The sequence below is a fragment of the Vulpes lagopus genome, chromosome 5 (genome assembly GCF_018345385.1).
Source record: "Vulpes lagopus strain Blue_001 chromosome 5, ASM1834538v1, whole genome shotgun sequence".
NCBI lineage: Eukaryota > Metazoa > Chordata > Mammalia > Carnivora > Canidae > Vulpes > Vulpes lagopus.
The window spans coordinates 102,407,986-102,435,457 of NC_054828.1; the positions used below are offsets into that span (position 1 = coordinate 102,407,986).

Below are 27,472 nucleotides of genomic sequence, written 5' to 3' on the forward strand. Positions count from 1 at the left end.
TTCAGTACCTGGAGCTACAGGGAGACCAACATTCTCTGGCCAGATTCACCAGGGTATCCACATTTTGCCCTGACCCAAGTGACCTCTGAAACTGGGAGAAAGGTCAGAGAAAGCAAGATTCTGACAAAAGGGGGTGGAAGGGAAACTAATCTCACCAAGTGACCCCGAAATACAAGTGACTCTGATCCAAGATCAAGCTTCCAAGGGGGAATTAGAAATGCCCTTCATGGGTGGCTTACACAGGACTTAGTCTGTTTGTTTTTAAACCACCAAGTTATTCTTAGGCACAGTGTTTCATCAGGTCCCCAAGATAAGCCAGTGTTTGGAAGGTTAAAAAGCTGAGACACCCAGGCTCAGTAATAGGACTTAGGAAAAAATTAGGTCATCCATGGTTCTAAGGCATCAGAGGGCCAACAGTCTAAGTAGTTTTGCTTTTTGAGCTTTAGACAATTGCTGGGAGAAATGTGGTGGGAAAAGAAACTCAAATTGTAAAACAACGTGGAAAGCAGACATGGTGTGAGTAATCATAATAGAAAGATCTTTTTTTCTATAAGTAGGAAGACTTGTGCATCAGTAGAATTTTTGGTAGAGACCTCTACACAGATTATTCTTGGCATTTTAAATTTCTTTCCCTTTTCTCCTTTCTCTCAACTCCCTCAAATAGCCTCTGCTCACTGAGAAAACAAATTCAAAATGCCAAATAAATCTTCACTCTGACTATAAACTTCCAATGTGCAGGCATTCTGTCACTGCTTGTTATTAAGTAATTTGTTTCCAAAATGTAATTTTTTCCCCCTTTTCTCTTTCTTTCAAATTTCCCCCACCTTCCATGCTCTCAATCAACTGTTTTTGAAAACTTTCCTATTAGGCAGGTCAAGGAGAGCTTTATCTGCATATTCCACTGGAATGCAGAGAGTGAGGCTAAGTGGCAAGATCAAGGACACAGAGCCAGCCAAGAGCAGAGCAAGAGCCTGGAGGCCCTACCACCCAGGGTTCTGCATGCCTCATTATTACACAGCCTCTCCAAAACCCTTGCTGAGACTGGAGTTCCTCCAGCTTTTATTGTCACCATTAAAAATATTAATGGTCCAAGAATCCAGAAGCCCAACTAGAATCTTCTTGAAATACCTTACCATAGTTGAGGCATACTCAGTGTGAAGCATCATTAAACTGCACTGCCCATGGACCAAGCAAGACAAAAGAGCAACAGAGCCCCACTTGTGAAACTACAGGTGTACCCACGGGCACCCTCATTATAGTCACTCCTCTATTAACAAGGGGCCACCATTCCCATAGTACTTTGGTGTTAGCATCGTCATTACCAGAGGCAGAAATTATGTCTGAGATGTTTAGATATATGTAAGATTTAAGTGCTAGCTTTTCTTTCCAGGAGGGCATTAGTGAATCACTCTTCTACTTCACCACCCCCTTGCCTTCTATGCTTTGCAACTGTTCCTTTCAGATTTGTGATGGGAGCCCACAGGGACCACCAAGGGCTGGATTCAGAAGGATCTTTCTGCTCCCAGGAAGCCAAGCTATGTGGGCTCCAAGGTGACCCTGCCCTGGGGAAGCTCAGAACCTAGGAGCACCTCCCCTAGACCATTGTCAGCAATTGGTCTTCCAGAGCTACCGCCTGACCTTCTCTAGTCAGGTAAAATGGGGCATGTTCCCCAGCCCACCCAGGCTTACTAGTAAGATATCTATCAATATAGCAACACTAAACCCAATTTAGAGCACAAATCTGGTGCTCTACATCAACATTTGGACTGTTCACGATGAGAAACTGGGGGCTCTAATTTTAAATTCTAATTTTAAGTATTCATACTGAGATATTTGATACCACAGTAGAAAGTCCTCCAAGGTCAATCCTGGATGACATTAATCTAAATCTACCTGATAATAGCATGCAAAGGAAGGACACCTGCTTTCTAATCTCATTTCCATCTGTAACTAGCCTGTGACCAAGTCACAAGGTCTCTCTCAGCTGTGTGAGTTCCTTATCTGGGGAAGGGCAATGCTTCCTATTTGACCTGCAAAGACTTCACAATGACATTAAGTAATACAAGCAAAGACACGTGGTAAAATGGAAAGCTCTGTGTTCAAGAGGGAGACAATTATTATTTCTTTGTTCACTTGTGCTAGCATCGTGCCAGAGGAAAATTTGAGGACTCTGGTTGGCCAGCGCCAATGTCAACCGATTTCAATCATCTCGGGTATATTCTAATGGCTGTTCGTTATAAGCATTATCTAAAACTTGGTTGTATTTCTTCTCTTTTTTAATAACAATAATATATTTGTATACCTCTTCTAGTGTGTGTGTGTGTGTGTGGTGTGTGTGCATTGCTTATCTAAATCTTTCACTGATACAGGAAATAGTTTTCAATGAATTTTTTTTAAAATATATTTCCTGCTAAGGATGTTTTTTTTTCTTCAGGCCTTCTCTCCAGCATCTACCTAAAATCAGCAGAGTAACCCAGACTTTTATTTAACCCTGTCTTGTGATGTTATGGATGGAAATGAACAGAAGAACAGCCTAGGTGGCTCAGTGGTTTATTGCCACTTTCAGTCCAGGGAGTAATCCTGGAGACCCGGGATCAAGTCCCACGTTGGGCTCCCTGCAGGGAGCTGCTTCTCCCTCTGCCTGTGTCTCTGCCTCTCTCTCTCTGTGTCTCTCATGAATAAATAAATAAAATCTTAAAAAAAAAAAAAAAGGAAATGAACAGGAATAGCTGAGATGGCAACTGTTTGGTTGGGAAGCAGCCTGGGCTTTGGGCAGAAGCCTCCATCTCTCAGCCAAAAAAGTGGCCATGCCCTCTATTGTAAACAAAATAAAACAACAGCTACAAACGCAAAAACTTACAGATTCTCAGCAAGTAATTTGCAGTGGAAAAGAGAGAGAGAGAGAGAGAAATGAATAAAAAAATTTAAAAAGAGACTTGAGGTCATATTTTTTAAAGATATACTTATTTATTTATTTGAGAGAGTAGGGGAGGCAGAGGGAGAGAGAATCTCAAGCAGATGCCCCACAGAGTGGGGAGCCTGTTGTCAGGCTTGATATCACGAACCTGAGATTATGACCTGAGCCAAAATCAAGAGTTGGATGCTTAACCAACTGAGCCACCGAGGCCCCCTAAAAAGAGACTTGAAGTCATACTGATATATAATGCCTATGAGACAGACACTTTACCTCTGTGGTATTCTTTACAAAAACCCATAACTTCAGTCTGATAGTGAGAAAACATCAAATAAATCCCAACTGAGGGACTTCCTACAAAATGCTTGATCGATATCAAGGTCATAAAAAACAAGATGGAGGAACTGTCACAAATTGGAAGAGTCTGAGGAATCATGATGACTAAACACATAGTAACATCCCAGATTGGATCCTGCAACAGGAAAGGGGCATTAGGAGGAAACTTAGGGAATAAATCTGAATAAAGCCTGTAGATTAGTTAATGGTAATGGACCAGTGTTATTCTCTTGGTTTTGACAAATACACTGTAATCATGTGAGATGTGAACATTAGTGGAAACTGGGTGAAGAGTACATGAGAACTCTCTGTACTATGTTTGCAACTTTTCTGTAAACCTGCAACTATTCCAAAATGAACAATTTATTTTAAAAAGGAGAGAAAGAGAAACTTAATAAACATATCAAACAAGACTTATTTGAATCTTGACCAAACTATTTAAAAAATTCATTTACAAGACAACTTGAAATTTAAGCACTGGATATTTGACTGTAGGAAGAAATTGTTAATTATTTTTAGGTATGCTAATGGTACTGTGGTTATATATATATTTTTTAAAGGAGTCTTTATTTTTTGGAGAGACAAACTAAAATATTTATAGATGAAATGATATAATGCCTTGAATTTGTTTCAAAAATAATACAGTGAGGGGAAGTTGGTGGGGGTATCAGTTAAACAAAGCATGAATAAATATTGAAACTGGGTGATGGATCTATGGTAGTTCATTACCCTATTTTACCTTCTTTGGATATGTTTACAATTTCTTAGAATTAAAAATATTAGTTTGGAAAATCCATAATACCCCACATTTTGACCACATAGCATTATCTCTGCTGCTGAACTGGCCACCTCAACCACTTTCCAGTTATTTCCATTCAGCCTCCTATTCTTTTTTTTTTTTTTTTTTTTTAATTATTTATTTATGATAGTCATACAGAGAGAGAGAGAGGCAGAGACACAGGCAGAGGGAGAAGCAGGCTCCATGCACCGGGAGCCCGACGTGGGATTCGATCCCGGGTCTCCAGGATCGCGCCCTGGGCCAAAGGCAGGCGCCAAACCGCTGCGCCACCCAGGGATCCCTCAGCCTCCTATTCTGATCAAACCCACAGTTTCAGGGTCAAAGTCCCCTCTGGATCTACCCACTCACATGGGCCCCTGGAATTTGCTCAAGGATGCTGGAACATCATTATCCATCTGGAAAACCAATCCCAGGAACCTGAAAAGATTTTCCCATACTCTGGGGGCCCCAGAGGCCACAAAGCCCAGGAGTGAGGCAACAGGGTGTTTATCATGAGCCTGATGGCAGCCCCATCCTTCAGCCAACTCTAGGAGCAGAGAGGTCTCTCTTCTCTCTTCGTGATGATTTTGACATTTTAGTTCCTTTCAACCTCGAAGCAAATTGAATCTCAACGCAGATGAGCAGGAAGAGAAGTGACGACAAGTCAACGCTTAATTTTAATGCAGAGCTTTTTTCTTCCCCAGTGCAGAAGTCTTATTAAAGAAACAGCAGGATGCTGACAGGAAACTGTTTGTAAGTAGAAATAACACTTATTATAACAAGTCAGAACAGCAGGCAGATAGGTTTGTTTGTTTGTTAATTATATCTGGTTTTATTTTCTAATGAGTGCCTTAAGAAAGGGGGGAATCATTCTGACAGCTGTTTGAAACCAACTTTTAAATCCTCTTAGAAAGATGATATGGAATAGGAGCAATCGGATTCTAGGAAGCAAGAGGAGGTCTCCTCCACCCCCTCTTACGGATCAGATCTGTGAAGCTCAATGACTTCTAATCCCGTGAACATTTATCTAAATTCCTGCTTTAACTGATGTATGTATCAACAGATACAGAAAGGTTTTTGCTTGCCTATAAAGAAGGTACTGATCAAGATATACACAGAATGCAGATGTAATTTGTCCACTTATAAAGAGTAATCTATTGGCCTTCTCCATGCACGACATTCCCAGAGAGAACAAAGTACATATGCCTTTAGAGGAAAGGGTTAACTTTATCCAGATTAAGAAAATGCCTACACACCACGAATCAGAAAAGATTGATAATTTTTTTAAATGAGAACTCAAATGAGAAAAGGAGAAATAACTATTTGGGGAACAGGGTTGGGAGTGAATTAACTGGCAATAGTGTTTTTAAGTTGTCCTCGGGGTAAATTAAGCCATCTGCTTTTTTGCCAGAAATGAGTAATTACTAAAAGGAGGCAGCAGAGTTCACATCTTGGCATTTTTATCCAGAGTTAAGGTTTCACGTTATACAGCCCCAACTCTATTTTTTTTAAGATATTTTATAATGTAACTATAAATACCTGCAAAACCAACCAAGGCTACCTCAGAGATCAGACGTATGCAGACAGAGAGGTCTAAATCATTTAAACTATAGCCAAAAATACATGTGAAAGATAAAATACAATAATTGAGGGGGAAAGAAGATTTGACTAGATAATCCAAATCATCGTCTCAGTTCCCAGAGGGATTGCCTCCTTCCTTTTCCCCTGGCACTTCCCCTCCCCCAGACCACCTTCAAAACTCTGCTTTGAAAGGTACCTCCTATAGGAAGCTTCCCTGGTTAACTGACCTGATCCTTTCATTCTACTCATTACTACCAGAAGCAGTCTGTACTTTGCATTTGGCCCTTATCAGCTTGTTTTATATTATTATTAAAGTGTTCCCATGCCTGCCAGTGTGCCTTTATTTTATCTACCTGCTTCTAGATAAGGCCCTTTTTTTAAAAAAAGATTTTATTTATTTGAGAGAGAGCAGAGAGAGAGAGAGAGCACAAGCAGTGTAGGAGGGCATGGGTGTGGGGGGACAGGGCAGAAAGAGAAGAAACAAGCTCCCTCCTTAGCAGGGGGCCTTGACTCAGGGCTCAATCACAGGACCCTGAGATAGTGATCTGAGCCGAAATCAAGAGTCCTACACACTCTACCGCCTGAGCCACCCAGGAGTCCCTAAACCTGTTTCTTTATCTGTTGTGTAGGGATAATGTGAAATTCCCCCTCCTCCCTCTCCTTTAAAAAAAATAATAACTAGCTATTCTTGTTTTCATTGAATCAAGGGTTTCTTCAGACTTGCCTGAATTTTACTAATAAAGTAAAAAACCAGTGGGCTAGATGCAAGCCTAGGTCAGTGTAGCTGTGGGGCTCAGGGCAGCAGGGCCTCCTCAAAAGGACTGGCTTGGCCACATTCTGCGGTTAATGCAATGTCTAGGGCTTGGGGGAATTTGGCACACTAAAGAGGTCTGAATTCCTTTAGCCCCTGACTGTGGAGTCCCTCTGGAGAGAAAGAAGGAAATAGAACTCTTTATCAAATTCTCAAGTCCTCAGAATTCTGGCACAGCCATGTTCAATTCACGATGGGGATGAAGTAAAGTAGGGCAGAAGGTTGGGAATTGGTTTCCTAAGGATGGAAGGAATGGTATTTTCTATTTGAAAAATTCTCACAATGGAATTTTTCCCCCTCTTTCTTAGCATACAGCATACTTAATTGCCTCTGGTAAGGCTGCTTTAGCAAAGACCTTTAGGCTTGCCCTTAGAATTTCATCTAGGCTGGGATTTGGGAAGGGAGAACTCAGGATGAAGAAATATGGCCTCTCTGGCACGGAGCCAAGGAGAGCAATCCAGTCTGCAGAAAGTCCCCACTTAGCTTTCACTCCACCAGCATTTCAGAAATTTTCTCCCCAGAGTTTTCAAGAAAACCATTGGAAGAGGTCATGCTGACCATGAGGAATAGCATATGCAAATAAGCTCAAGTGCGGAGGTAGGAAAGACAGCAGGCTAAGGGTCGGACAATCAAAGAAAAATGGCAAAAGCAGACCATTCACAGCACAGGTGATGTTCCCTCAGCTGCCACATCATGGTGATGCTGGGCAGTGGGAGAAGCCCAAGGAAGCCAAACAGAGAGCAGTCACCAAGCTTCCAGTGACAGAGTTTGAGCCACTTTGCCAGCCCTCATCAGCTATGACCTTGGCAGCGTTTTGCTGTGCCTTTCTAGACCTCAGTTCCCCTATCTAGAAAGCAGTAAGGGCTGGCTTTATAGGTGTGCACTTGGTTTAATGCTCTGCTGTCACCATCTTGAAATTCTTGAACTTTATCGCATTTTCATTTTGCCTTGGCCCCACAAATGATGTCACTGGTTCTGAAAGTAAAGGAAGGGTATTAGTGGTTCTAGTTAAATAATTGATTCATTTACCTTATTTTGCTTAAAGTTGTCTATAAAATTCCTATGAAATCAGTAATGAGAGGATAAAAACTAGAAAAAGCACACACTTTAAAGTAAATATGCTATATTGGCAAATGATGTGGCCTTCATCAATTGGCTGCTCCAATTAACTGATAAGGTTAGCATAACTCCTCCATGTAGACTAATTGTCATAGCAATAAGATACTGAGTTGCATACTGAACACTAATATTTATACTGAAAGTATTTGAATCCTCTGGCTCTTTCATTGCCAAGGGATGCTCATTCTAAACCATAATTCTCATTGAGAAATGCGACGTAGAAAATCTGTGGTTGTTTTAGTTTCTGGCTCTCTTAACTATGTCAAGATCATAATAATATTCACAATAAAAATTTTGTTAAAATCCCACTATGATTGGGGGTCTTTGCTAGACTCCAGTATTTCAGATTTAGGATTAGAATCAAAGTCAGGATTGAAGTTATGAGTTAGGATTAAGGTTAAGGGTTGGGATTAAGGTTAAGGCATAGCACCTGACCTGGAATCTAGACAGACTATTCATGTCTATAAGTAATACATACACACATACCCACACCCACACACCCACACAAGAGCAAAAGAAGGAAGTTTTGGTGAAGGGCCAATGAGCTTCAGAGTTACAGAATGTTGTAGGGGTGTAGGGGTGGGGATCACAGGAAGCAGGAAGTCAGTCTAAACCATTATGATCCCCTTGATGGCAATGGGGTGGACCCCATGATATCACCTGCTGTAGGGTTCTGTAAGTGTAGGAGTCACCACTGAATCATTGAATGTGTGGTGAACAGCCGTTTCCAGAGGCATGGCTGGTTTTATAGAAATACACAGGTGACTAAGTTAAGGTTCTGGCCTCCACATAGCTCCAGCCCAAGCAAGTGATAGATACAGAGATATGACAGAAGCCTCAGCAGTGAGCCACCAACCCCACCCCCTACCAGCTGAGTGACAAGAGGACTCAGAGAAGATGAATCAATAAAATCCTCTTCACATTATTGATTTGAGTTGAAAAATGAGAAAAATATCAGTCAGGAAAAATCAAAAGAAAGCAGTCTTCCATCTGCAGGGGTGGCCCCAGAGAATGTGGCTGAGGGTAGAGGCTCTCGTTTTATGCATTAGCTGTCTGACAGTCCCAAGATTTCCCAAATCCTATTTGCTCAGGGTGACAGTCACAAAAAATCATGTTAGGTTCCTGTTCTAAAAGTAAATAAATATAGTGTAATTTTGCCTTGCTTTAAGCAACCCTGGGTTTTTAAATCCAAACAGAAAAATCACGGAAGAATTCTTGACTTTATCAAATGTCTCACAACAAGATGGCCTTAAAAAGTAAACTCCCATAGTAGTACAATTTAGGTAGAACTTGACTTGCAAAAAAAACAATTTATATGCAACATTGAAGCAGCACATCTGCTACATAAAATCAGGTAGCCTTGTAGTTGATCCAAAGTCATAAATAAAATAAGAAGCAGTCACTCTTCACCAACATTATTCAATTGAGAAATCTGGAAGAGCAATCTAAACAATCTTCCTGTCAGTGGCTATATTATTAGACCACAGCTTTCTAGTTTCCTGTATGTTGACAGGAAGCTGATCTTCTGAAGTAGAAACAATAAGACAATGACCCACAGGATCATTTCTTCAACCCCATTAAATATTACTCAGGGCCAGTTTGTCTACACAGAGCTACTTCATCTGCAGTGAAAAGTCTGAAGTAACAGATTGGCTTCCAGTGATTTCCAGGCAAGTTCTAGAATGGAGTATTTAAATGATGATTTGTGAGCACTTCGAAATTAAGAAGTGATCACTCAGAGTCAGCCTAGTTTCACTTAAAAAAAAAAAATATATATATATATATGACATCTTTTTCTTGTAGAGTTACTTACTACACCAGTGAAGTTGAGAAATGCCATAGATGAAATGTACCCAAATTTTAGCAATGTATTCAATTAAGTCATGAAATTGTCATAGATGTAGTGGGGAAAAAAATGTGGGTTCAATGAAAATGAAATTATATGGATTTTAATTTTCTTGAGCAACCATACTAAATGGTTGATAAATAGATTCATGTCAACCTGAATAGATTCATGAGAACCCTAAGGGTGTATTGCAGGGCTCTTTCCCACTCAGCATTTTATAAATGTCCAGATAAAGATTTAGAAAGCCTTGTCATCAAAATCATATGCAAAATATATAATATATAATATATAATAAATAATATACAAAACTGGAAGGCTAACATATTAGCAGAATCTGGATTCAAAAAGTTTTTATTAAGGCATAAGAAAAAAATCAAACCAACAAAATATAGCTTATAAGGGGTAAATGTAAAATTCTACATCTAGGATTCTATATAAGACGAAAAACAAAATCTGGCTTAACGGAAGAATGTATGATTGAGAACCAGGTGTTTTGACTGGCCACAGGTTTTACATGGACCTTTAATGAATTTCCGTGGATGTTAAAAATAACAACAAAAACCTAATTGATTCTTGGCAGATAACATTTGTTTTCTCCTTGATTATGAATGATTCTTATTTTCTTTATACCATTTGAATTTTCCAAATTTTCTACAATGAGCATAAGTTATTTTTATGAATAGAAAAAAAACTACTCTTAGTATTTGAAAATATTTAAATGGCTGTCTATGGAAGTTGGAACAGACTATTCTGTATAGTTTTAGAGGGTGAAACTAGGAAATCTGTCTTGAAATTACAGAAGACAACCTTAGGCCAAGTATCCAGCTCACAGTGGAGTAAGTGCCTATCCCTGAAAATGTCCTTGTAAATGTTGGCTAACTACACAAGTGGCATAGCATAGCACAGTGGTTAAAAGCTCTGGCTCTGCCAAACTGAATGGGTTTTAATCTTAACTTTGCCATTTGCCACTCATATGACTTTAGCTCGGCGTTCCACTGTCTCTTCATCTATATAAAATGCATTATGGTAACTGTACTTAAATTGTACTTTCCCATATGGTTGTTAAGGGCTACATGCAGTTATCCATGTAAATGTACTTAAGGCGGTAACTGACCTATGCTCAATAAACATTAGCTATTTTTATCTGTCATGAGTCATATGGAAAGGATTTCTGCTTTAAGAAATTACACTACATGATTAGTTAGAGTTCCTCAATTTCATGATCTGATTGTTCCAGATGGAAGACACCTTTCCTCAGGTGGTACACTCATTATCTAAGCCTGAAGTGGACAGAATCCAAATAATAACAAAATTATTTCAGGAGAGCTAAATATGCTACAAAGGAGGAAATGTTCAAAGGCTATACAGGATCTCATAGGTTTCATTACCAACAATAGGAAGTAGGCCCAGCAGCACTGGATATATAAACCAAATCCATGAATTGAAGTCCCAATAATTAAACAAAGGATAGGGCTTGGATGAAACATCCAAAAGAAGAGGGAGCCAAAGAAATTAAAGAAAATACGGGCACCTAGGTGGCTCACTCAGTTAAGTGTCTGCCTTCAACTCAGGTCATGATCCCAGAGTCCTGGGATGGTGCCCCACATAAGAATTCTTGCTCAGTGGGAAGCCTGCTTGTCCCTCTCTCTCTGCTGCTTCCCCTGCTTGTGCTCTCTATTTCAGATAAATGAATAAAATCTTTAAAAAAGAAAGTAATTGGGGCAGCCCGGGTGGCTTAGCGGTTTAGCACTGCCTTCAGCCCAGGGCGTGATCCTGGAGACCTGGAAACGAGTCCCATGTCGGGGTCCCTGCATGGAGCCTGCTTCTCCCTCTGCCTGTGTCTCTGCCTCGCTCTTTCTCTCTGTGTCTCTCATGAATGAATAAATAAAATATTTAAAAAAATAAGAAGGAAAAGGAAATTAGAGAAAACAATGCCTGCATTCATTCATTCATTCATTCATTCAACAAATGCATTTGCCAAGCACCTACTATGTATTATTAGGTACTCTGTGGCCTCTATGCACAGAAAACCAGGCTCAGTCCTTATCTCAATGGAATCTATAGTCAGTGAGAAATATATTTTAACCAAATAGTCACATCAATAAATAAAAAATTACATATATGATCAGTGTAGAAAGGAGGAATACCCATGGCCAAATGGTAGTAATTTGCCCTGGTCATAGAGGTCAGGGAAGATAGCCCTGAGGAAGCCATGACTGAGCTGAGATTTGAAGAATGGATGGAATTTACAAGGTGAAGGAGAGAAGAGCAATCTGGGCAAAGAATAATCGATGAGAGGCAGCATATCAAGTAAAAGGAACTGAGAGAAGGCTAGAGTGGCTGGAGTACAAAAAGCATGGCAGAGCATGGTTTGAGATAAAGTTGCATGGGTACAGGGCCTGTGTCATGTTAAAGAATACTGAATCCCCAGGGATGCTTGGGTGGCTCAGCAGTTGACCATCTGCCTCTGGCTCAGGGCATGATCCCGGAGTTCCAGGATTGAGTCCCACATTGGGCTCCCTGCATGGAGCCTGCTTCTCCCTCTGCCTGTGTCCCTGCCTCTCTCTCTGTGTGTGTCACATGAATAAATAAATAAAATCTTAAAATAAAAAAGAATACTGAATCCCCAAATAATGGAAAAGTATTCAAATAAATATTTTTAGGTGGAGAGGTGACAAGACTTGAAGATCAGATAAAGAAATCACTCTGGTACGTTGTAGGAGGTGGAGATTAAATAGGCTACAGACAGACAAATAAGGAGGTGTTTACAGTAATCCACATAAGAGATGATGGTAGCTTAGACTAGAATAATGGGAATGGAAGTAGGAAAAGAGTATGTATGGATGCAAGAGAAGTTTAGGAGACAAAATTAAATATGAAGTGTAAGGCAGCTCTGGAAGGGTCATGGTGAGTCCAAGTTCTGGCCTGCTTCACCCTTCAGTGAAACAGGGGGCACTGACAAAATTGGAAGGAAAGATCAAGTGTTTGGTTTTGGAGGAGTTACATTTTGGATGCCTGAGAGATTTCCAAATGGAGATGTTAAGTAGGAAGTTGGACATGCGAGTCCAGAGCTCAGAGGAGAGGTGTAGGCTGGGGAAACATTTTTGGCATGAATAAAACATAAAATAAGAAAAGAAACATGTCTAGGATTGACTCTTGGGTATTTTAATATTTATTGACCTGGGAAGAATAGATAAGGCTGCAAAAGAGATAGTAAATGAGCTGTCAGAGAAGATCAAGGAAATGAGAAGAATCTTGTGTCAGTGAAGCCAAGAAAAGACTGTTTCAAGGACAAGGGAGAAGGGAGGTGGTCAACAGTGTAGACCATTTCTGAGAGGTCAAGGAAGATGAATGACCTTAGCACAAGCTGTTTGGTTGTGTTGATGAGGCAGGAGCCAACCTGATCGTGACCTGAGGATTAAATGAGAAGTGAGCAAACACAGCCAATAAGTATAGATATACTTTATTTAAATTTCTGGAAAGGGGAAAAGAAAATGTGATAGTCTAAGGAGAAGGTAGGAATGGAATAGGGTTGTCTCCATCCAACCTTCCCTACTCCCAAAGAGAACCTTAAGTATGCTTTCCAGCTGACCAGAAGAATCCAGTTGACACGAAGAGATTGAAAATGAAAACATAATGAGAAAGCAGGCAGCACAGTGGAGAGATTCAGGACTGAGAAGGATTATTGGCCAGAGGAGTTGCCTTTGGGCCAGAGAGATGAGGCAAGTAGAAGGGTCTGGTTGCAAGGTGGTCACAAATGGCAGGAACTCTGTCAATGGTATGACAATGTTGGTGGAGAGTGAAGCGCTTAGGGTTAAACTCCATGTTGTTCCCTGGTTTAGGATTCTAAGCAAAATATTTATGAGAAGCTGGTGAGATACTACCAATGAAATCCTATCTCATCTTTCTCAGAGATTGGGTCCTCACCCAAAACTGAAATAGAAGCAGCTCCTAGGGGTGAGAGTATTCAGGTATCTCTTCTTCTTCTTTTTTTTAAACTATTTTTTATTTATTTATTCATGAGGGACACAGAGACAGAGAGAGAGGCAGAGACACAGGCAGAGGGAGAAACAGGCTCCATGCAGGGAGCCTGACGTGGGACTCGATCCAGGGACTCCAGGATCATGCCCTGGGCTGAAGGCGGCACTAAACCGGTAAGCCACAGGGGCTGCCCTCAGGTATCTCTTCTGAGTTGAAATCCAGACCAATCATTTTCTGAGGAAATTATATCAGGCATGTCTCCTCATTCAAATCACAAAATTATTGCCCAGATCCACAATGTCTTGCAAATAAGGAAGCTATGGCTCACCTCAACCAGAATGGAAGAATTTGCAAGTTTGCCTGGATTCAACTTTCCAGTGCAGAATACCTACATGGCATGAAGCCATCATCTGACACACAGTATCCCACTCCCGAGGTCTCACGAAGTCACGGCAGGGAAGGAAATCCACTTAGTCTTGAGCATATGCTGGGTGCCAGGCTCTGTGTCCTTTGCCTTTGCAGGCCACTATATCATTTAATCCCCGTAATACTCTATGACGTCTGGATCTGAGCTCCTACCCGAGATGAGAGAAATCTGCTTTGCTCCTTTGCTGAGAGCTCCAGGCTGATTCTCTGACCTTGGTGGTGGCTTTCATGTATGACCCCAGACTCACCGGACCTGCCAGGCCCTGGATGAGGTAGGTGTTTGGCTTTATGGCATCACATTTCCCTGAGGATTGCCATACCTCTCCCAGCCAACCCAACCACTGGGAAAGGTTTGTATTTTTATCTTCTCAACTTTCCTTTTTTCCAAGTTGTGTTCCAGACAAATATTTGTGGTCATTGCCCAATAAAACAGAAATACACAAATGTCATGTCCTGAGGGGGGAAAAAAAAAAGAAGGGAGGATTTTCTGCCTACTTACCGGGGACCTAATATATTATTATTTTTTAAGCTAACAACCTTCACCCTAATGCCCACTGCCAAAACCCTTTTTATCTCTCAGTTGACAGAACCAGAGCATCAGACCACTGAGCAGGGCTCCTAGGAGGAAGTGAGGTTTCCAAGAAATAGGAGTTAAATCTCTTCCCCTCTCCATTTCTCAGCTATATGTTTTCAGTGTGTCTTTGCCACTAGAGACCCTTAGGATTAAGTTTCTTTGTCACTTGTCCCCCTGCCATAATGCAATACCTCCTATAAGAATATCTCATTATTCAGCTTTTATGTTCTGGCTTTCTATCAATTTTTCTTGATGTCTTTTTTCCCAGCTTCATAATCTGGTGATATCAAAAACATAAGTAGAAAGCTGAAAATTGATTACCAGACCCATAAAAGCAGTCCCTAAACAATTTGCTCCTAAGAAACAGCAGCTCCAACCAAAGGACCTACTCCTTCACAGAGCAAGTAAACACAATGTGTCCAAAATCGCAGAGTGCCCTGAGGATGGCTGAAGTGGGTAGGAGATTCAGAAGGCTCCTCTCCTGCCAGCTGAGAGGAATTCCTACTCCCTTGCCTCTCCAACCTTTGTCCTGCTGCCCCCCCCTCCCCACACTCTTCCTTGGAAAAGCCAGGGAGGCTTTCTTCCCACACGGTAGCACAGGCTGGTCCCCAACTGAGTTCAGTGATGAATCAGTCAACAAAAATGTATTGAATATCAGCTACACGAGAGACTAAACATCCTTTCATTACCTATATTCTACGTAGCTCATTAAGAATGAGGAACATAACACTTTGAAAACACATACTGTAGAAATGCTGAATAATAATAGTAACTAATAACTCACCAGCCTAGGAGGAAAGCAGATTTCACTAAAGTGGATAAAATTACCTAAGGAGTACAATGCATCTACTGAATAAAGTGAGTCAGCATCCACACCCTTGTGCTATGTGTAAAAATGATATTCTTTATTCAGCTTTTAAGTCACACCTGACATTCAAAGCCTGTTTCTCAAACACAAGGCCCTTGAAAGCCTTTCCCTTTAATATACTGTGGCATTGTCCTATTCGCTGGATTGAGTTCAAGCTATGGTTCTTTTCCCAAAGGAGATGAGGTAGGAAGAAAAATGTTGATGTAAATGTATTGTGTGTTTCATTCATTCATTCATTCATTCATTCATTCATTCACTGAGCATGTGCGGCATGCCTGCTATGTCTAAGGCATAGTGCCAGGTATTGAGACACCAGGGTGAATAAGATACAGCCATGCTCATGAGATGCTCACTGTTTTGCAGGCACCTACACAAATTATAGCAATGAAGTGTTACAGGCACCATGATGGAAATCTCTACAGTCATTACGATAGGGGCCCCCAAAGCCATTACTATGGTTCTAACCAGGGCAGGTCATAGAAGACTTTGCAGAAGAGATGAAGAGGGATGTCTTGGCCAGAAATGCACGACATTTCAGCTTCTCATCCAAGCTCTCTATATTCCATCATTACATTCTGCTCTATACATCCTGTCATTAAGTGACTAATCTTTCTAGTTACAAAAGAATTTGTTATTTCTGGCAGTAATGATAGACATGCTTAGAAGCTGTGGTATTCACTCAGTCAATATGTGTGAGATGTTTTTAATTAAGGTTTGTGGTCTTTATATTCTTCGACAGAACAATCCACAATTACTGTCAGACTTCTAGTTCTCAGCTGGCTCATCTACAAACACAAGAAAGCAATGATCTCAACCCATTCTGGAAATATTTTCTTGCCCAATAGCTACTAAAGTCGCACATCTTAGCATTGTGACTTCACCATTTAAAATATACATGGTGAGGGGATCCCTGGGTGGCGCAGCAGTTTGGCGCCTGCCTTTGGCCCAGGGCCCGATCCTAGAGACCCGGGATCGAATCCCACGTCGGGCTCCTGGTGCATGGAGCCTGCTTCTCCCTCTGCCTATGTCTCTGCCTCTCTCTCTCTCTCTCTCTCTCTGTGACTATCATAAATAAAATTAAAATTAAAAAAATATATATATACATGGTGAAATTTGAATAAGCTCTTGTTAATAGTTTGAATGGTTTAGTTAATAGTTTTGTACCAATGTCAGTATCTTCATTTTGAAGACTGTACTATGTTTATATAGATGTTAAAATTAGGGAACTTAGATGAGGGAATATACGGGAAATCTCTTTATTAGTTTTGTAACTTTACAACAAATTTAAAATTAGTTTGAAATAAAAAATAAGTATGTGTGCAAATATGTATGCATGTATGTATATATTTACATTTTTATGAGGTCAGCACTACTCTGTGTTCTACAAACATTTTATTTTCAATCAGATAAACTAAATATGGAAACTGATATTTTCAGGTATTTAGAAACTTTTGTAGCAATTTAACAGTTCCACAATATTTAAACATATGATCATTTTCCTAGAATTTTTTTTTAGATTTTATTTATTTATTTATGAAAGACACAGAGACACAGGCAGAGAGAGGAGCAGTCTCCTCGCAGGGAGCCCAATGTGGGACTCGATCCTGGAACTCCAGGATCATGCCCTGAGCCAAAGGCAGACATGAACAACTGAGCCACCCAGGCATTCCTAGAAATTTATTTTATTGCATTTTTTAAAGTATCAATCTACATTAGTTAGCATTCTCCAGAGAAATAGAACCAAGAGGGGCATGAGTGTGTGTGTGTGTGTGTGTGTGTGTGTGTGTATGTGTGTGTATTTCTAGAGAGAGAGATCTATTTCAGGGAAGAGTTGTAGACCAAAGGCAGTCTGTTGGCAGGAATTTCTTCCTGCTCAGGGAAGTTTTATCTTTGTTCTAGTAAGACCTTCAATTGATTGAAGGAGGCCCACCCATGTTATGAAGATAATCTGCTTTACTCAAAGTCCACTTATTTTATCATTAATGTCATCCCAAAAAAACACCTTCATAGGAATATCCAGACCAAATATCTGGGCACCATGGTCAAGGCAAGTTAACACAAAAAAACTAACCATCACACAATCCACTGGAAATTAAAAAAAAAAAAAAGTCCTTCACTGAAGATAGCTTGAGAAGCATGATATAAAATAACTTTAATAGTCTACCAAATAGTGATGCCTGGGTGGCTCAGCAGTTGAGTGTCTTCAGCTCAGATTGTGATCCTGGGATCCAGGATCAAGTCCCTCATCGGACTCTCTGAGAGGAGCCTGCTTCTCCCTCTGCCTATATCTCTGCCCTCTCTCCATGTCTCTCATGAATAAATAAAATCTTTAAAAAAAAATAGTCTACCAAATAGTTGCATAAATAAAAATATTCAGAATGCTTCATCTCACATGGGAACAGGGGGGAAATACTGGGAGTAGTGTCCTGGGTGAGATGCAGAGGAGAATAGAACTGCTTTTTTCTTTTCTTTTCTTTTAAGATTTTATTTATTTATTCATGACAGAGAGAGAGAGAGAGAGGCAGAGACACAGGCAGAGGAAGAGGGAGAGAAGCAGGCTCCATGCAGGGAGCCTGACATGGGACTCGATTCCAGGTCTCCAGAATCACACCTCAGGCCGAAGGCAGAGCCAAACTGCTGGGCCACCGGGGCTGCCCTGCTTTTTTATTTTCACCAATGAACCTGAACCATTAAAATGTACCTTGCCCCTTGATACAGTTTGCATTGTTCTCATCCAGAGGCTCCCCAACTTTCCCCATTCATAGCATCTTAGCGTGCCAGTCATTTTTTTTTTTTACGGAGCTCCTAGCTCAAAAGAAATACAACAGAAACATTATACATCCAGTAGTTAGCTCCCAACAACTCAGAAGTTTAAAAAATAATAAGACACATAAATTCAATATATATATATATATATATATATATATATATATATATATATATATAGTTCTATTCTTAACATCAGTTACTTACAAAAGGAAGTATAGGGATGCCTGGGTGGCTCAGCAGTTAAAGAGTCTGCCTTCGGCCCAGGTGGTGATCCTGGAGACCGGGGATCCAATCCCAAGTCGGGCTCCCTGCGTGGAGCCTGCTTCTCACTCTGTCTTTGTCTCTGCCTCTCTCTCTGTGTCTCTCATGAATAAATAAATAAAATCTTAAAAAAATAAATAAATAAAGGAAGTATATGCTGACTGGACCCTGAAAGTCTTCTTGAACCTTGGAATCTCTCCAGGCAGCACCATCTGCACCTCTTGTTCCACACTGACTTTCACTCAGTACTTATATTTTCCAACCATTGCTGAAAACCCAACTTCTCGGAGACAAGAGGTCTTTGAGAGGAATGGAACACAATTTACTGTTGGAACGGTGAGCTAGTTTGACCTCGACGTCAAGTCCTGGGAGCATCTGTGATATCCCGGGCACCTGGCACATAGTTTGGGACCTATGGCTCTATTCTTTCTCCATTTTTGAATCTCTTCTCTCATTGGCAAAACCTAAGTATCTACTGTAAGTACCCAGCAACTACCTCTGTTAAATCTGAGCACCCATAACATTTCCCACTGCGTTCTGGCTCTGACCTTTCGTTGCTGCCTCAAAGGAGTTGTATTTTGACGTTGTGTCTATGATGAAGGTTGTAGATGACTGTTGGGCCCATAATGGCCAGGCACCCTGAATACGTGCCTCAGGAAGCACAGCAAAATCTTTTTCAAGGCTGAAAGCAGCGCAAAAATAGGTATATATTTGATACCTTTCTCACTAATTCTTAAGCATTGTCAATTGCATCTTAACCTAATCCTGATTTTCCCCTCCAGTGATATTTCTTTCACTCACCCCAAATTCCTCTAATTGTAGTGAGAAGTCCCTTGGATCATCTAAGTGGCTCTGACAATAGTGTTTTGGAGCTTAAGCATAGCTTGAAATCATATGCCTGTCTCTTTTTAAATCTGAGTCAATACCATCTCTTCGTCATTAGAGTCATTGTCATCATTGTAATATAAACTATTTATCCTGTTGGCTGGTGTCAAGAGTTAGAATGATGACCTCCCTCTGTCCCCCATGCCTGTGTTTTCCTGGCTCACTGCTCATAGGCAGAGGCGAGGGGAGAAAGGAACCCATACCTCTCTTCTCTTCCCTTGTTGGGAAGATCGTCTCTCCCCTCTTCTTTCTCTTTATGAAGATCTTCTAGGTTCTTTTATCTACTGTTTACTACCAGTTACATACCATTGGTACAACCTGTCTCTGGTATTAAGCGTCTTGTAATGGAGACCACATTCCCTTGGGACAAACCCAAGCTTATCACAACATACTTTTTGAAGTCTTTCACCACAAACAGCACGCAATTTGGGGTAGTGGCACCAAGGAGTTTCACAAGCCAGGACAGGTACGTGATGCCAGAACACAGGAGAGCAGCGTCCTCCCCTGCGGGCTCCCATTTCCCCAGCCTGATGTTGAACGTCCCCCTTCTTTCTCGCTAGAGCTTTCTTATAAACCAGGTGTCAACAAATATATTGGATTCTTTATACTTTAATCCGTGTCACATTTTGAAAGGGTTGAAAGAGTTGGGCACATTATTCATTCAGCTATAGCTACTTTCCGATGACCTCCAGGGGATTAGCAGGATACCTGTTTGGAGCAACGGATCCCAGAAGCCACCTCACCGTGTTTAGAATCCAACTGGCACACAGCCTTCAGTGGGAAGGCTGATGAATGGTGTTCAGTAAAAATTAAAAGCCTTGGAAAAGTACAGGCCCCCGGGCCAGAACAAAGCCGCTGAATGATGGTTCCTTCTGGGAGCAGAGGTGGGAACATTTTCTTGCTCTGCTCATGGGGATAGAAGTGAAGTCAAAACTTCTTTGTAATGGTGACTCATTATCGTCAGAGGGCCTTCCTGCTTTCACTGAGCTAATTTCACCAGTGGTAAATGAAGGGTCTCACAGTGAGAGCTGGGAGAGGAAGAAACAAAGTCACTGATTCCCTAACCATAACCCGCCTTGCAAAACAGGAGGGAGTTTTCTGAAGCAATGAGGGAGACCAGCCCACCCCAGATCCCCCTCAGACATGTTTTCTTTCTTCCTGACTCATCAGATTTCTTTGGGAAAGCCTGGTGAGAAGGGATTGGGAAACAGGCAAGGGAGCCAGCCTTTTCTGGCAGCATGGGGCATTTTGATTTCAGATGCTGCAAATCTTCAGGAACAGACTCAGCATGCTAGTGTTCTAGGCTCGAGGCCAGCAGCCTGAAGCACATCAGATGGTCGGCGCCACCAGCAAGAGACCCAAGGACTTTCCTAAGGCTGCACCTCTCCGCAAGTTTGAAGATGTCAGAACAGGTTTGCCTTCTTGAAACGTGCAAATGTCACCAGCCGGGAGTGGCAGATGCCAAGAGGCGTCCGAAAACAAATCTCCATCTGGTAATGGGTTAGGCTTCCTGGTACACAGATTAGAATAGTCTGAAACAAAGTGACGGAAGCACCGGTTTGGCTTTTCACATATTGTTATGGGCTCTGGGTCACTTCCTGCCTTTGGAATTCATTTCCTTTCCAGGTTCAACAGAACCTGCTGAATGACAAGAAAGAGGTTGGAATTTGTCTTCGCCTCGGGCCCAGGGAAGGGGCAGCCCCACGTCTGCAAGCTTGTGTCTCTGCTGGGGCTGCATCTTCCCCAGGCTCCTGCCTACTCGTGTGCTGAGCCTGGGAGCAGTGAAGCTTCGGGAATAGAATAAATTAGGGAAGGGAGCCATCTCCAGTTGAGTCAGATGAATCCTCTTGTTCCTCGAAAACCAAAAGGATTGGGAAGGGTGGAATGAAGCTCTGTGGAGGGAACCTCTTTACCATCAGTACTCCATTCAGGGATGCAGGCCCCCTTGAAGGAAAGGAGGCTGAAACTGCCTCCACATGGCCCCACCCCCACCTCCTGGGGGCAGCCAGTGGGCCAGACAGATGCTGTGGACAGTGACATTTGCTGCACAAGCGATGACTTGTTGGTTTTATTTTACTAAAACTTGTTTTCCATCCTGTGCCAAAAAAAGATTTAAGATAACAACAACGGCCTTCCTGGCAGCATTTTTATGTTCATTTGGGGCATTTTGAAGCTGAGATGAATTCTTATTACAAAATCTCTCTGCAGCCCCCAGTATCCCCTAAAGACCCACTGCCATTCTGCAGTGCAGGGACACTCCCCACCCCCACCCCCACCCCTGAGGCAAAGATGAACCCTCTTACTCGGAGGGCTTCAAACTCAGAGCAGAGTCTACTGCCACTGCTGTTCCTCTAAGTCTGGAAAGGTCTGTCCCTCTAGAGAGTGATCCATGGTCACAAGTTCCTTCTGCAAAGCCAGCTCATGCCATCCTTATTGTCAGGAGGAAGCTCATGAAGTCTGTTCTCATGTCCAGAGCCCACTCTCAAGACTGAGAAATTGGAGTTCACAGCCTATGAGCCATGGTCATTTTTACCACAGCCCTCGATCTAGACACAGCTATGCTGGCAGTAAGTGCTCCATCAGTGCCAAAGAAGTGGCAGCTGGCAATCCCTTTATCCTGGTGCTCCCAATCCCCAGAAAGAAAACCCAAAACTCCCTCCCCGCCCCCACTGCCTTGACAGGAGGCCAGGTTATTACTGTGGCTCAGGAAAAAATCAAGCTGACCTTTCTGAAGCACACCATCTCATCGGGTATCTACAGAAATGGTCTTCCATGACCTTCACAGAAATGATTCCAACATTTAGGAAGTTCCAGGGAAGTAAGTAAGCCGCTAGGAACAAAGTTGGCTCTATAAATAAGCTCAGTCAGAAACACCCGTAGGGTATGATCTTTGAACTGTCAAGACTTCCACCCACAAAAGGGCCCCAGCTTTCCCCTACAAAAGAGCACTCGGGCAGACTCAGGCATTCTATTTCCCTATAAAGGTGTGACCTGGGACTGGGAACTTTGTAAGTCATTGCCTTTCAACTTTAGAGGATCTGAGTGACCCTGTCTGGCAGGGGTCCAGGAAACTGTGTTTTTATTAAGCCCACCTTCTGATGCTGGGGTACGGCTGGCCTGTGGCCCACACATTGGAACACTATGTTGAAAAGAATTGTGGGTCATTGTCACATTAGCATGGATTAACTGGTAATATAGGAAAACATTGCATGGGCATTTCAAGCCAAGCTTTGGCACTCTGTGTGGCATAGGCAAGACAACTTAACACTCCAGGACCGAAGGCCTCTGGACCAGTTGGTGACCTCTAGAAATTTAGTTGGGGACTGTATGGCCCACAAGTCTGCAAAGTATAAGGGCTGGTCCAAAGGGTCACAGGGGCCAGAACTACTCCAGCATGTCCTAAATACTCAGTGAAGTTCTGCAGTGTAAAAAGCCCCAGAGGCCAAGGAAGACTCTCTTGCCCCGGGACTGTGGTCCTGGTATCTGAGGCCTTGGAGTACCAGGACCACAGCAATAGATACTTCCTTCTTTGTTCTCAGCCATTTCCAAATAGGGGAAAATGAAAGAAAGAAGATTACATTTATTTCATGCTTTATATGTGTAGAAGTGCTGATGACACTGACTCCACATTTAGCCCTCTATCTTGTTCACGCCCAACACAATGACCTCCCTCCGGACTCCATTTTCCAGGCCCCGCGGAAGCTAATATATGCCCTGATCAGAATTCAGGAAGGCTTGTTCTTATCTTTCCTGAAGTCATGCACAGAAGTCCCCACTTTAAGTAACTCATAGAGACGATCAGTGAATGGAAGGTCCCACTTTAGATAATTACCTTGTGACCTCACCACCATGCCCCTCACTCCATAAAAGCTGGTAATTAAGGTCCAGATTGAGTGGAGAGCAGCTGGCTGCGTCGTGCCCAGGGTGGTCTATCCTCCTACCTGCTTCATCTCCCTTGTCCATAAACTACCCTGACTAAAACAGTGTGAATGGTATGGAGTGGCTTGCTTTGGTTTTTGGTCTTAAAGTGCCTTGTCAGACTGGAGAATAGATTACTGACCCTCCTTCACCTTCCAAGAATATTCATTACCCTTTCGATTCTCAAATAACCCTAGTATTATTAGTTCATTTCAGAGATGAGAGAATTACAGATTAGAGAGATTGACTAGCTTTCCTAAATCCCCAAGATCAAGTGGCTATTGAGTGCTTGGGATGAAATTTGAACTCATGTCTGTCCAGGCGCAAATTCCACATCCTTTCCACAAAGCCACCTTCTAGCTAAAAGTCATGCTATGGCCGTTCTGAAGGAATGGATGTTTTGAGACCCTCAAAATACCCTCCCCTCTCCCTGACCTTTATCCACCCTTGTTATCTACTCTGTTTAGGAATCTCACTTTATCTTTGATCTCCATTCCATTCCTGACCTCCAAACAATCCCTCTACCTTGCTCATTTGTTATCCCTATAATGGCTTTACCCTCAGGGTAAAATATCACACCAACAAGAGGATTTTCAGATCCACAATTAGTCCCATTACTGATTTTGAAGACCAGTGGGTCCTAGGGAACGCATGATACTCCAGGGCTTTCCATGGACTGAGGCTTCTCCGATACTTAAGGGGCATTTGTGTACTTACTGGCGTGAGACCCTCCCCACCACCCCATCTCCTCTCAACTCAGGGCAGAGATTCACAAAACTTGGATTAGCCGGCGCCCTTCTATGAAAGCAACGGTGCCCCCTAACACTTCCGCTTCCTATACTAGAGAACTTTGCGGGATGCTGGGCACCCCCTAGTGGGAGGAATGGAAAGAGAAGCCAGGCTGTCTTGATGCTCTTCTCAGTCATCCTTCCACCCCCAGCTTCCTGCCACTCAGCCACCTTGGCCTTCCAACCCTTCTCACTGTTCTCGGAATGATTCATTCTTCCCACGATGATTGGACCTTTGGCCCCATAAAGCCCTCCCTGTCTTTACAGACATAATGAACTAAAATTAATCAGAAGGCAGCTCAAGCAGAACAGCAGGGAAAACTTCCTATTGGGAGGGCTTTTGAAACCCTGAAGTCCCTTATAAGGCAAACTGATTAAGACCCAACTGCTCAGGGCAAGACAATAGAGAATATCTGGGAAAGATATTTTTGGAAATGAGGAGGATGGGGAAAGGCTACTTTCCTGGTTTCAAGATGTATGCTGATGCCCACATCTGACACTCTCAGATTTCAGACGTATATTAATTCCCTGTGCTATCTTACCTCTTTCAAAGTCAAGAGAACACCCAGCATTTACCTATTTTGGAATAAACAGATGAAGCCCTGTCCAGCAGAGAGTTAACGTATCTATGGACGGGGCACCACATACCACTGTGGGGCATTCCAAACATTTGTCACTGTCACTTAACTCTTTAAAGACCAGGGCCAGGGTGCCCCACGACAGGGGATGAGCCCTATTACATTCTAATCAAGCCATTTTCTGAATACCTACAATATACAAGCTCAGGCAGGCTGATCATAAGATCAGCCTTATGCATTTGTAAGATCTGCCCACATCTACTTTAGTCCTTTTTCCAAGTAAGGGCTTTAATAAAAGGCAGAGAGAGTTAACATGTTTGAGCCTATGCACTAAGAATTCTGAGCATATTCACAGTCCATATTTTAGTGAGATACTTGATCATTTCCTCACTGGGCAGGAGTTCACCAATCTCATCCTGTGTCCTTTTTTTTTTTTTTTTTAAAGATTTTATTTATTTATTCATGAGGGAGAGAGAGAGGCAGAGACACAGGCAGAGGGAGAAGCAGCCTCCATGCAGGGAGCCCAATATGGGACTCGATCTGGGCACTCCAGGATCATGCCCTGAGCCAAAGGCAGATGCTCAACCGCTGAGCCCCCCAGGCATCCCTCATCCTGCGTCCTAATGCCTGTCCTCGGGCCATTACAATTACATTGCACCCCACCTCCGGATGACTTTGGTTGCTATGGTATGACTTGTTACTAGATTGGAGCCATTGACTCATTAGTGCCCATTCAAGTTGACCTTCTCTGGTGAGTTTCCCGAATACTTGTTCATCATGTTAGCAGTTCCAGTGCAGGATTTTCACTGCTATGGCTCCTGCCTCCTATTGAGCCTCATCCCTTAGACAGTCAAATCTTCCAACTGCCTGCTTTCAATGTCAATCCCTTTCATCTTTTCAGAGTCATTTGATGATGTTCATCTCTCTGACAACTGAGAACTTTGGAAGACTCTCTCCCTCAGGCACTTCCATTTTTGTGTCCAGACTGGCAGCCTTTCAAACTCACCAGAGGCCTCACGGAATGCAACTCTGTGGAGGGCTGGAGGACAAATTGAACACAAGTTCATTGAACATCTGGGAGAAAGAAGAGAGGTCAAGGATGCTCCGGCTTAGTTAGCTTCACAGGCCAACAGCAGAAGCTGCTGGGATTCCTTCCTGCATAACTTGGGTTTGATTAAAGGCATTCTTTAGTCTGGAGACTTTTGGCCTCATTCTGAATGGGACACTGAAAGGGCAGAGTAGGGTTCTCAGCTGGCAGGAAGGATACACCAAGCGCCCTCCCCAACCTGGGAGACACAAAAGCAGTGGTGAGTTAGCTGAGCCACCTGGGGTGCTTCTGTCCATGGAAGCTATCCCATATCATGCAAGCAGGGCACTGACTTTGTAAGAAAGGGTAGCAATGTGCTTATGTGTTCGGAAGAGAAAACATAAGGAGAGAATGAGGATTAGAAGGAATGAACATAAATGATGGCTGCTTTGAGGGGCTGGAAAGGAAGTAATCCTGAGAAGAGGCCCCAGCTCTGACAGAGATAAGGGGACTTCCACTACTTTTGTCTCTATTTTAGAAGAAATAAAAGCCAAATCATAAATCTAAAAATGAAGGTGCATTCACGCGGGGAGAGGACAAACAAGGTATTGCATTCCAAACAGACATTAGGACTGCAAATATGCACTTTTAATCTGCTAATAGAAGTGTGCCTTTCCTGAAAGTCACCATTGATTAAACACCAAAGAGAAGGTTACAAAAAATTCTATTTCATGCAGATTAAGAAGCATTAACTCAGGCTGTCTCTAGTGAGCTGCATTTCTAGCACTGGATGCTTTCCAAGAAAAAGTGAAAGGTGAGAACCACAGCAATTTTGGGAAATTCAGGTGTGTGTTTTGTCAGTAAAGGGGAGGAGAGGAGGCTTCTGCTGGCCCAGAGCCACAAAACAGATCAATGGCTGTGCAGCTTGAGGGATGCCCAGAGGGGATAGAGCCCCTGGATCAGGCCTTCGGAAAACATCAAGCCTCCAAAGCAGTGCTTATTAGGCAGAAGGACCGATGAAAGCTACTTGCCAGTGCCCACAGCAAGATAGATGTGCATTATCTACTAATATGCCTGAGGGAAGGGAGTTATGTGCCAGCTGGAGATCTCCCAGGAGAGACAGGTATGCAGCTCTTGGATGATGTCCAAAGAAACCAGGTGAGGGCTTGAACTCTGGCCAGGGAAGCAGGGTGTGTAACACCTGAGGAAGCTGGGTAGGAGTCATTTGGATACACTCAGGGGAAATTGGGGTGTGGTGCATCCATGAAGGGTAAGTCTGAGAATTCCAGAGTTCAGTTAATGTTTATGAAAGTAGCTTCAGTAAACATAGAATACGAGTCACTCTGGCTGTCCTAAAACCTTTTCCACAGCTGAGTTTCTGATTCTTTTAAACTCTACATAAGGAAGTTCTCAATAAAGTCAAAGCTAAGAGATAGCCAAAGATTGGGGAAGATGACCAAATCTCCAGCATGGAGCCAAGGATACAATGCAAGCAAGCCCTTTTGACTTGAAGTAGATAGCTATGCTTCTGAATCACAGTAACTGAAGTTAAAGGCAGCACTCTAGGCCATCAACTTAGTTTTTTCTCCCCTCACTGCTGAGAAGGCTATAGACCACTCTACAGTGTCCTGTCCGTGCTTTATTTCCTTCTTGCCCTTCCTCCCAATTATTTCCAGTGGCATACTGGGGTCAGTTGCACCGTCTCCTGACTCTGTGTTCAATTAACGGCATGCAGCTTACAACCAGCCATGATGGCAATGTTTGTACCATAGAAATTGGCAAACTCTACAAATTAGAGCTTTATATTTATTTCTGGAGATCCAGTTGCTAAACATTTACTAATGCACCATGCCTGTAGCTGAGAGTTTATACATGGGACAGGGGGCAGTGAACTGTGTGTCAGAAGTTTGGACAAGGGAGAGGCAGGAATAGCGAAGCCCGGAGAGTCTAGGCAGAGGTGGAAGATTGCCAAGATTGGTTTCCCATCCCTCACAGATGCACACACACTGCCC

General features: G+C 42.5%; 1 long non-coding RNA gene across 1 annotated transcript; it reads left to right on the top strand.

The window, feature by feature from the left end:
• The first annotated feature begins 4,623 nt into the window (after window positions 1-4,623).
• On the top strand, window positions 4,624-25,630 carry LOC121491310. Its single transcript, XR_005987932.1, has 3 exons — window positions 4,624-4,781; window positions 13,889-14,064; window positions 25,335-25,630. It is a non-coding gene; the product is annotated as an uncharacterized LOC121491310 (long non-coding RNA).
• Window positions 25,631-27,472: the final 1,842 nt, after the last annotated feature.